Source organism: Elephas maximus, chromosome 5, assembly GCF_024166365.1.
Source record: "Elephas maximus indicus isolate mEleMax1 chromosome 5, mEleMax1 primary haplotype, whole genome shotgun sequence".
NCBI lineage: Eukaryota > Metazoa > Chordata > Mammalia > Proboscidea > Elephantidae > Elephas > Elephas maximus.
In genome coordinates, this window is record NC_064823.1 from 93,917,318 (window position 1) to 93,928,790 (window position 11,473).

The window sequence follows — 11,473 nt, forward strand, 5'->3', positions numbered from 1 at the left end:
TGAAAATGAAGAGGACTTGAAGCACTTACTCATGAATGTCGAAGACCAGAGCCTTCAGTATGGATTACACCTCAACATAAAACTCAAATCCTCCCAACTGAACCAATAAGCAACATCACAACAAATGGAGAAAAGACTGAAGTTGCCAAGGATGCCATTTTACTTGGGTCCACTAACATCTATGGAAGCAGCAGTCATGAAATCAAAAGACACACTGCACTGGGCAAATCTGCTGCAAAAGACCACTTTAAAGTGTTAAAAACCACAGATGTCACCTTGAAGACTAAGGTGTACCTAACCCAAGCTATGGTGTTTTCAGTCACCTCATATGCATGAGAAAGGTGGACAATGAATAAGGAAGACCAAAGAAGAATTGACATCTTTGAATTGTGCTGTTGGTGAAGAGTGCTGTATATACTATGGACTGCCAAAAAAAAAAGAGAACAAATCTGTCTTGGAAAAAATACAACCAATTGCTCCTTAGAAACAAGGATGGCAAGACCATGTCTCACAAACTTTGGACATGTTATTGGGAGGAATCAGTCCCCAGAGGAGGATACCATGCTTGGTAAAGTAGAGGGTCAGTGAAAAAGAAGACCCTGCATGATATGGATTGACACAGCAGCTGCAGCAATGGACTCAAGCATAATGATTGTGAGGATGGCGCAGGATTAGGAAGTGCTTTGTTCTGTTGTATATAGGGCGGAGATGAGCTGGAAAAGACTCGAGGGGACCTAACAAAAACAACAATTCAAAATCGGTTGAGGCAGTACATCAACAGCGTACAGCCAGAAATTTAAGCCAGATTCAGAAGTACACATGGAATGAGGGATATTATCTTTGAGGTCAGATGGATCTTGGCTGAAAAAACAGAATGTCAGAAAAATGCTTACCTGTGTTTTATTGACTATGCAATGGCATTTGATTCTGTGGATCATAGCAAATTAAGGATAATTATGAACATGGGTACAGACCCTGGACATAGAAAAAAGGCAGTCCTTTGAACAAAATAAGGGAATACTTCTTGGCTTAATATCAGGAAGGTGTATTTCAGGTTTGCATCCTTTAACCATACTTATTCAATCTGTATGCTGAGCAAATAATTCAAGAAGCTGAAGTTTATGAAGAAGAACGTGCATCAGGATTGGAGGAAGACTCATTAACACTCTGCAATATGCAGATGACACAACCTTGCTTGCTGAAAGGGAAGAAGACTAAGCACATGTTGATGAAGATCAGAGACTACAGCATTCAGTATGAATTACACCTCAACATAAAACAAAAATCCTCAAAACTGGACGAATAGCCAAGATTATGAAAAACAGAGAAGTGTTGAAGTTGTCAAAGATTTCATCGTACTTGGATCCACAATCAATGCTCATAGAATTATCAAGCACTAAATTCTACAAATATTGCATTGAGCAAATCTGCTGGAAAGATTCCTTTGAAGTGTTGAAAACCAAAGATTTCACTTTGAGGACAAAGGTGTGTTTGACCCAAGCCATGGTATTTTCAATTGCCTCTTGTTCATGTAAAAGCTGGGCAATGAATAAGGAAGTCCAAAGAAGAATTGATGCCTTTGAACTATGGTGTTGGTGAAGAATATTGAATATACCATGTACTGACAGGAGGACGAACAAGTATGTCTTGGAAGAAATAAAGGCATAGCGCTCCTTAGAACCCAGGATGGCAATGTTTTGCCTTTCGTTCTTCGAGCATATCATCAGGAAGGACCCACCCCTGGAGAAGGACATCATGCTTGACAAGGTAGTGGGTCAGTGAAAAAGAGAAACATCGTCAAAGTGATGGATTGACCTACTGGCTGAAACAATGGGCTCAAATATAGCAATTGTGAGGATGGTACAGGACTGGGCAGTGTTTCACTCTGTTGTACATAGTGTCGCTATGATTTGGAACTGACTCGAGGGCACCAATGTGTCTGTCAGTTTGTCAAACTGTCAGGGCTTGTGTGTTGCTGTGATGCTGGAAGTTATGCCACCAGTATTCAAATACCAGCAGAGTCACCCATGGCAGACATGTTTCAGCTGAGCTTTCAGACTAGCACAGACTAGGAAGAAGGACCCAGCAGTCTACTTCTGAAAAGACTTAACCAGTGAAAACCTTATGAATACGACTGGAACATTGTTTGATATGACTATTACTCAAATTTATGCACCAACCACTAAGATCAAAGATGAAGAAATTGAAGATTTTTACCAACTTCTGCAGTATGAAATCGATAGAACTTGCAATCATGGATGCATTGATAATTACCAGAGATTGAAATTTGAAAGTTGGAAACAAAGAAGAAGCATTGGTGGTTGGAAACTGTAGCCTTGGTGATAGAAATGATGCCAGAGATTGCATGATAGAATTTTGCAAGACCAACTACTAAATAACTTTTTCACCAACATAAATAGTGACTATAGATGTGGACCTCGCCAGAAGGAATGCACAGGAATCAACTCTACCAGATCTGGGGGAAGAGAAGATGGAAATGCTCAGTATCATCAGAACAAGTACAGAGGCCAATAGCATAACAGACCATCAATTGCTCATATGCAAGTTCAAGTTGAAACTGAAGAAAATTAGAACAAGCCCATGCGAGCCAAAGTGCAGCCTTAAGTATACACGACTGAGTTAGAGGCCATCTCAATAACAGATTTGATGCATTGAACACTAATGACCGAAGACTAGACAGTTGTGGAATGTCATCAAGGATATCATACGTGAAGGAAGCAAGAGGTCATTAAAAAGACAGGAAAGAAAGAAAAGACTAAAATGGATGTCAGAAGAGAATCTGAAACTTGCTCTTGAATGCGGAGTACCTAAATCAAAGGAGAAAATGATGATGTAAAAGAGTTGAACAGAAGATTTCAAAAGGCAGCTAGAGAAGACAAAGTGAACTATTATAATAATATGTGCAAAGACCTGGAAATGGAAAACCAAAAGGAAAACACTCTCAGCATTTCTCAAGCTGAAAGAACTGAAGAAAATATTAAAGCCTCAATCTGCGATATTGAAGGAGTCTATGAGGAAAGTATCAAAAGAAGATGGAAAGAACACACAGGGTCACTATACCAAAAAGAATTTGTTGATGCTCAGACATTTCCAGAGGTACCCTATGAGCAGGAAAAAATGGTACGGAATGAAGAACTCAGAGCTGCACTGAAGGCTTTGGTGTAAACAGGGCTCTAGGAATACACAGAATACCAAGTGAAATGTTTCAACAAATGGATGCAGCACTGAAAGTACTCACTGGTCTCTGCCAAGAAATTTGGAAGACAGCTACCTGGCCAACCAAATGGAAGAGATCAATATTTTTGCCTATTTCTAAGAAAGGTGACCCTACCAAATGCAGAAATTGTCTACAATATCGTTAATATCACAGGCAAGCAAAATTATACTGAAGACCATTCAAAAGCAACTGCAGCAGTATAACCACAGGGAACTACCAGAAATTCAAGAAGGATTCAGAAGAGGACACAGAACCAGGAATATCATTGCTGATGTCAGATTAATCCTGGCTTAAAGCAGAGAATACCAGAAAGTTGTTTACCTGTGTTTTGGTGACTATGCTAAGGCATTCGACTATGTGGATCATAATAAACTATGGATAACATTGCGAAGGATGGGAATTCCAGAACACTTAATTGTGCTCACGAGGAACCTTTACACAGATCAAGAGGCAGTTGTTCGGACAGAACAAGGGGATACTGATTGCTTTAAAGTCAGGAAAGGTGTGCGTCAGGGTGGTATTCTTTCACCATACCCATTTAATCTGTATGCAGAACAAATAATCTGAGAAGCTGGACTGTATGAAGAAGAACGGGGCATCAGAATTGGAGGAAGACTCATTAACAACCTGCATTATGCAGATGACACAACCTTGCTTACTGAAACTGAAGAGGACTTGAAGCACTTACTGATGAAAATCAAGCACCACAGCCTTCAGTATGGATTGCACCTCAACATAAAGAAAACAAAAATCCTCACAACTGCACCAATGAGCAACATAATGATAAATGGAGAAAAGATTGAAGTTGTCAAGGATTTCATTTTACTTGGATCCACAATCAACAGCCATGGAAGGAGCAGTCAAGAAATCAAAAGATGCATTGCATTGGGTAGATCTGTTGCAAAGGACCTCTTCAAAGTGTTGAAGAGCAAAGATGTCACCCAGAAGACTAAGGTGCACCTGACCCAAGCCATGGTATTTTCAATCACATCATATGCATGTGAAAGCTGAACAATGAATAAGGAAGACTGAAGAAGAGTTGACGCCTTTGAATTGTGGTGTTGGCGAAGAATATTGAACATACCATGGACTGCCAAAGAATGAACAAATCTGTCTTAGAAGAAGTGTAGCTAGAATACTCCTTAGAGGCAAGGATGGCGAGACTGCATCTTACATACTTTGGACATGTTGTCAGGAGGGATCAGTCCCTGGAGAAGGACATCATCATGCTTGGCAGAGTACAGGGTCAGCGGAAAAGAGAAAGACCCTTGAAGAAGGTGCTGTCAAGTCAGTTCCTAACAATAACAACAATGTGTTTAATTTTTAGGAATTCCCAGTTAACTCGTTTATCTTCTGTTGTTTGTGCATTATTAATTATCACTAGTTTTATATTTTTGCCATGCATTAGGGCCCTGTCTTAGTTATCTAGTACTGCTATAACAGAAATGCTACAAGTGGATGGCTGCAACAAACAGATTTATTCTCTCAAAATCCAGGAAGCTATAAGTCTGAATTCAGGGTGCCAACGCCAAGGGAAGGATTTCTTTCTCTGTTTGCTCTGGGGGAAGTTTCTTGTTATCAATCTTTTGTGGTCTAGGAACTTTTCAGGCCAATGGACCCCGAGTCAAAGGGACCAGCTTGTATTGTTTTATGGGCCTGTCCAACCTTTGGCTGAAGGGCAAACCTCAGGAGTGACTTCATTACTGAGCTTATAAAGTGTCTGGGGGCTGTACTTTCAGGGTTTCTGTAGTCTCTGTCAGACCAGCAAGTCTGGTCTTTCTTTTTGAGTTAGAATTTTGTTCTACATTTTTCTCCAGCTCTGCCCGGTACCCTCTATTTTGTTCCCTGTCAGAGCAGTCAGTGGTAGTTGCTAGGCACCATCTAGTTGTATTGGATTCAGTCTGGTAGAGGCTGTGGTAGATGTGGTCCATTAGTCCCTTGGACTAATTTTTCCTTGTACCTCTAGTTTTCTTCATTCTTCTTTGCTTCCAGAAGGGATGAGACCAGTGGAGTATCCTAAATAACTTCTCACAGTCTTTTAAGACCCCAGACGGTACCCATCACTTACCTATTGTCTATTCAGTGTTTTTCCATCTTCACCCCTCCCCTCACTCATGACCATCAAAGATTGTTTCTTTTTGTCTGTAAACCTTTTCATGAATTTTTATAATAGTGGTCTCATACGATATTTGTCCTTTTGTGATTGACTTATTTCACTCAGCATAACGTCCTTCAGATTCATCCATGGTATGAGATGCTTCACAAATTCATCGTTGTCATTGATCTTTGCATAATATTCCAGTGTGTGTGTGTACTATAGTTTGTTTATCCATTTATCTGTTGATGGACCTTTAGGTTGTTTTCATCAGTTCCATATTGTGAACAATGCTGAGATGAACATGGGTATACATAGGTCTATTCCTGTGACAACTCTTATTTCTCTAGGATATATTCCTAGGAGTGGGATTGCTGAATCATGCAGTATTTCTATTTCTAGCTTTCTAAGGAAATGCCATTTTTCTTCCAAAATGGTTGTATCATTTTGCATTCCTACCAGCAATGCATAAGAGTTCCAGTCTCCCTACAGCTTCTCCAACATTTGTTATTTCCTGGTTTTTTGACTTGTGCCAGTAATGCTGGGGTAAAATGGTATCTCATTGTGGTTTTGATTTGCATTTCTCTAATGGCTAGCAATCCCGAGCATTTCTTCATGTGTCTGTCGGCCACTTGAATGTCTTCTTTGGTGAAGTGTCTGTTCATTTCCTTTGCCCATTTTTTAATTGGATTGTTTGTCTTTTTGTTGTAGAGGTATTGGATTTTCTTGTAGATTTTAGAGATTAGACTTTTGTCTGGTTTGTAATAGCCAAATTTTTTTTACCTGTCTGTAGGTTCTCGTTTCACTCTTTTGGTGAAGTCTTTTGATGAGCATAAGTGTTTAATTTTTAGAAGACCCAACTTATCTACCTTATCTTCTGGAGTAATAGCTAATTTTTTTAAGGTTAACTCTCTATTAGTCATCCTGTTAATGTCTGTCATTTCATTATATTCTTAAAATCACAAGAAGCTATTAATTTCATTTATCAAATAGAGAGCTTTTCTAAAGAGCTTATAGTGATTTAGTTCCAACTCTTAGCATAACACAAGTAGTGAGGTATAACTAGGCTAAACAGAATGTCATCAAGGCCATGGCAATACGCAACTCAGGGAAACCTTTCTTATACATATCTGTTATGGAACAAAGTGTGCTACCTCCTGAAGTTACATAACACTAGATAAGTTAAACCCATTGTCATTGAGTCAATTCAGATTCAAAGTGACCTTACAGAACAAGGTAGAACTGCACCATAGAATTTCCAAACCTGCAATCTTTACAGAAGCAGACTGCCACATATTTCTTTTGTAGAGAGGCTGATGGGTTTGAACCACCAACCTTTGGATTAACAGCCATGCACTTAATCACTGCATGACTAGGGCTTCTAAAAGTGCCTAAATGCAGGGTTTTTTTTTTTTTTTTTTTTATATATCACATAGGAAAAAAAGTATAGGTAACATTTTTCTTTCAGGCAAAAGGACATTAGAGTTAGCACTAGAAGCAACAAAGATACAATAATATGAATGTTACCCTTGGTTACATTATCGTCTCTTAAAACTGTTGGAAATGTACTTTGGATCTCTATCTTTTCATAGGGTCCATGGCATTACCAGTAAAGCAGTAGAGTTCACTGGAAAAAAAAAAGTATAGTTGCTGTGATGTAATGAATCAATTTTATATGGACTTTCTGGACACGGTCTCATATCTCTCAGAAAATGATTGGCTGGAACTATGCAAACTGAATGACTTACGATCCACTGAAGGAATTGGTCAGTTCATTATGCAAATCGAGTGATTTGTGGTCAACCTAAGAAATGACCAAGAAGTAGGATTATATAAGGGCCTATTGCACAGAGGTTCAGTGGGGATCTCACTACCATTAAGAAGAGTCTGGAGTAGAGTGTGCCCTTTGGACCAAGAACACAGAGTCCCTCTGCTGAGAAATCTACTAGCCACTGGAGAGAGGATGGTAACACTAAAGACAGGGAGAGATGGCAATGGTAAGTTTTTAGGGCCACAGAAAATATGGCTGCAGGGTGGGCTGCAGGACCACAGAGCAACAGCTGAACACCTTTGGGCTGGAAGCTTGCTGGCAGAGCTAAAAGAGCTGTAACACTTGCCCATGCAGGTCAAAGGTGTATGTGTTCACTATGCAAGGGTTGCCTCAGAGGGCAGAGCTTGAGGTGTCTGGGCAGTAGGCTTGTCAATTGAGCTAAAAGAACAGGTTTCTGACATTTAGTAAAATTTAAGTAGTGAGTAGTATTGAAGTAGTTTGAAATTCCTGCAGTAACGAACTGAAGTTGGTAAAACAATGTAACAGGAAGCAGAATTATCACATACAAAGAGCAGGGGCTTGTGAACCATAGAAAATGGATGTGATAATCAGCTCTGTATTATACCAGTTAAATGAGTTAAGGCAAGTAGTTACATAAGCTAAGCAAAACAAACATATAAGTATAAACACTTATACCTAGTTTTTATGTTATAGAGATTTTCTCAGGGTTAACATGTAACAGCACTGTCTGCTACAGTGTGCAGGATATATAAACTCAATTGATTATATGTAGTAGTAGAATTGTAACAATCTAACCTGGAGCTCTAAGTTATAATCATTAATTGAAACTCTCTTACTTATGTATTAAAGGTAGTTTTTTTTTTTAATTCTTCATGAAAACACGAATATTTTTTAATCTACCTCATCTGAACACAAAAACAAATGATTAAGAAATGAGTAACAAAATAAATAAGTAAAGAAGGTACAGAAAGAACCCCTGTTTCATTGGACTACTTTTTTAAATACAGATTTCTGGTTTCCGCTTCTAGAGATTCTGAATTAATTGAACTCAGGTACAGCCTAGTCATTGAGGTTTCTAAAACATTCCTAAGTAAATCTAAAGTGCTACTCAGATTAATACTTCTTCAAATTTAACGTGAGTACAAATTACTTGGGATTTCGTTCAAATGCACATTCTAATTCAGTAGGTCTGGGGAGGATATTAAGATTCTGCCTTTCTACTAAGCTTCTGAATGTTGTTGACGCTGATGGACTATACTTTGAGTAGCATGAGTTTAGGCGACTTTAGCCTACTGATTGCAACAGCACATCAATAGGAACCTACCAGAAATTCAATCCAGATTCAGAAGAGGACTTGGAACAAGTGATATCATTGCTGATGTCCAGTGGGTCTCAAATGAAAGCAGATAATACCAGAAAGATGTTTACCTGGGTTTTATTGACTATGCAAAGGCATTGGACTTTGAGGATCATAACAAATTATGGATAACATTATGAAGAATGGGAATTCCAGAAGACTTAACTGTGCTCATGCAGAACCTGTACTTAGACCAAAAGGCAGTCTTTCAAACAGAACAAGGGGACACTAAGTGGTTTAAAATAAGAAAAGGTGTGTGTCAGAGTTGAGTTCTTACACCATACATATTTAATCTTTATGCTGAGTAAATAATTCAAGAAGACAGACTATGTGAAGAAGAATGGGGCATCATGATTAGGGGAAGATTTATTAACAGCCTGCAGTATGCAGATGACACAAGCTTGCTTACTGAAAGCAAAGAGGACTGAAGCACTTACTGGTGAAGATCAAAGACCACAGCCTTCAGTACGGATTACACCTCAACATAAAGAAAACTAAAATCCTCACAACTGGACCAATAAGCAACATCATGATAAATGGAGAAAAATTGAAGTTGTCAAGGATTTCAGTGTATTTGGATCCACAGTCAATGCCCATAGAAGTGGTAATGAAGAAATCAAACAACATATTGCACTGGGAAAATCTGCTGCAAATGACTTCCTTAAACTGTTAAAAAGCAAATACGTCACTTTGAGGACTAAAGTGCGCCTGACCCAAGCGGTGGTATTTTCAATCAGCTCATATGCATGGGAAAGCTGTAAAATGAATAAAGATGACCAAAGAAGAATTGATGCTTTTGAATTATGGTGTTGATGAGGAATATTGAATATACCATGGACTGCCAGAAGAATAAAGAAATCTATCTTAGAAGAAGTACAACCAGAATGTCCCTTAGAAGCTCCTGACATACTTTGGACATGTTATTACAAGGGACCAGTCTCTGAGAAGTACTCTATTATTTTTTCCTTATAAATTTTTTTGATGCTGTGTGTTTTAAATAATGAAAGGCATTGCTTACTAATTGAGTGTGTTCAAATTTTTGTTTGGTAATTTGGATTTTTGAGAAATTTCATGTGGGCAGACACTTTCCCACAAAACATTGGTGGTATTCTGATGTCCTATTTAGTGGTCTCTGTCTGTTCCAAGGACTTTCAGAGGGTGGGTGCCTTCCTTTTAGTTACATTGAAAACCTATGATTTTCCAAATATTACGCACATATAAACACACATAACCTAGCAGGTCTCCATAACTATCACACTGGAATTTAATAAATATGCTTGAAAGGATTATCAAGCTGTACAAAAGCCAAAAGAGACAAAAGTTTGACCCAATCACTAAGCATCCTTCCTTAGTGAATTTTCATCTAAGAAAGCTTCTCTTGTTTTTCACCATTACACAAGCCCCCACTACAGGGAAACAAATAGCTTTAATGGGAAAATGAACTTCCCAAGAAACCTGTGAGCCCAAAAGTGATTGTGGGTGCATTCTATCCCAAGATTCAATAAAAGGCTACATCTGCCTTCGTTGTCTACTGCTGCTATAACAGAAATAACACAAGTGGCTTTAACAGAAATTCATTTTCTCACAAGTTAGGAAGCTGGAAGTCCTAATGAAGAATGCTGACTTTAGTGGAAGGCTTTCTCTATCACCTATGAGGGAAGGTCCTTGTTCCTTGGCTCCTCGGTGACCTTTGTGACACTTAACATCTATCTTCCCCCACCCAGGCTTGTTTAACTGCTCCTTTTATATCTTGTAAGAGATTGACTCAAGATACAGCATAGGTCTAATCTCTCTAGCCAAACGGCCAGGAAAGAGGCAGTCTGTCAAGACAGAAAAATTTTGGATAATAACTGTTCCACTCAAGCCAAACAACACAGAACGAAAAAAAAAAAAAAAAAAATCTGTGGCTCACCCTCAGCAAAGCTTCGGGGGGTCTTGGACTTCCACTCTTTCAGGCTGAAATAAGACAACCCTCAACCCATTGTGACAGTAGAAATAGAATGGGGAACCAGAATTTCCAATTTAACATGAAACAATAAAGCAAACCTCCACTCTTCATTGAAGTGGTGTCAGTGGAAGCCTAGTGGAGAGTTAGAATTTTCACCACTACTCAGAATTAATGAGATCTCACTCCTATAGTGTCACTGGACATCTGAGAAAGAGTAAGGAGTAACTCCTATCACTCACACTCAGGGTGGTATCAACAGTGACCTAGTGGGAATTCAGAAATCTCACCCCCATCCAGTAGAAATGAGAAGCCCTTATCTACCTTGGGTGGCAGTATCTGCCATCTACACACAAACATTCAGCAGGTTACATTATTTTCATTAATCTTAATAGCAGCCTTATGAGGAAGTGAAATGTAGAGAGAATAAAAGAACATGTTCAAGATTGCACAGCTAGAGGCCCAGGTAAGTAAAGCATTTTTGAAGAAGAAGAACAAAGTAGGAGAACTCACAATACTTGACCTCAGAACCTACTATACAGCTATGGTAGTCAAAACAGCCTGGTACTAGTACAATGACAGATATACTGACAAATGGAGCAGAATTGAGAACCCGGAGAGTATGGCCTCCAGACACCCATTTAACTCAGTACTGTAGTCACTTCTAAGGTTCATCCTTCAGTCAAAGATTAGACAGTCCCATAAAACAAAAGGAGACTAAGTGGGTACAGCAGCCCAGGGGCAAGGAGAAAACAAGAGGGGACAGGAAAGCTGATAATAGGGAACCCAAGGTCAAGAATGGAAAAGTGTTGACATGTCATGAGGTTGGCAACCAATGTCACAAAACAGTATGTGTATTAATTGTTTAATGAGAAATTAATTTGCTCTGTAGACCTTCATCTAAAGCACAATTGAAGAAAGAAAAGAAAAGATTGCACAGTTGGTGCTAGTACAGCCAGGTTTCAAACCTACTATCTGACACTTAAAGATTATCTATATTTCTCTTCCTGCCTCAGTGTCTTTCTTCAGCTTGTCCTTTTACATCT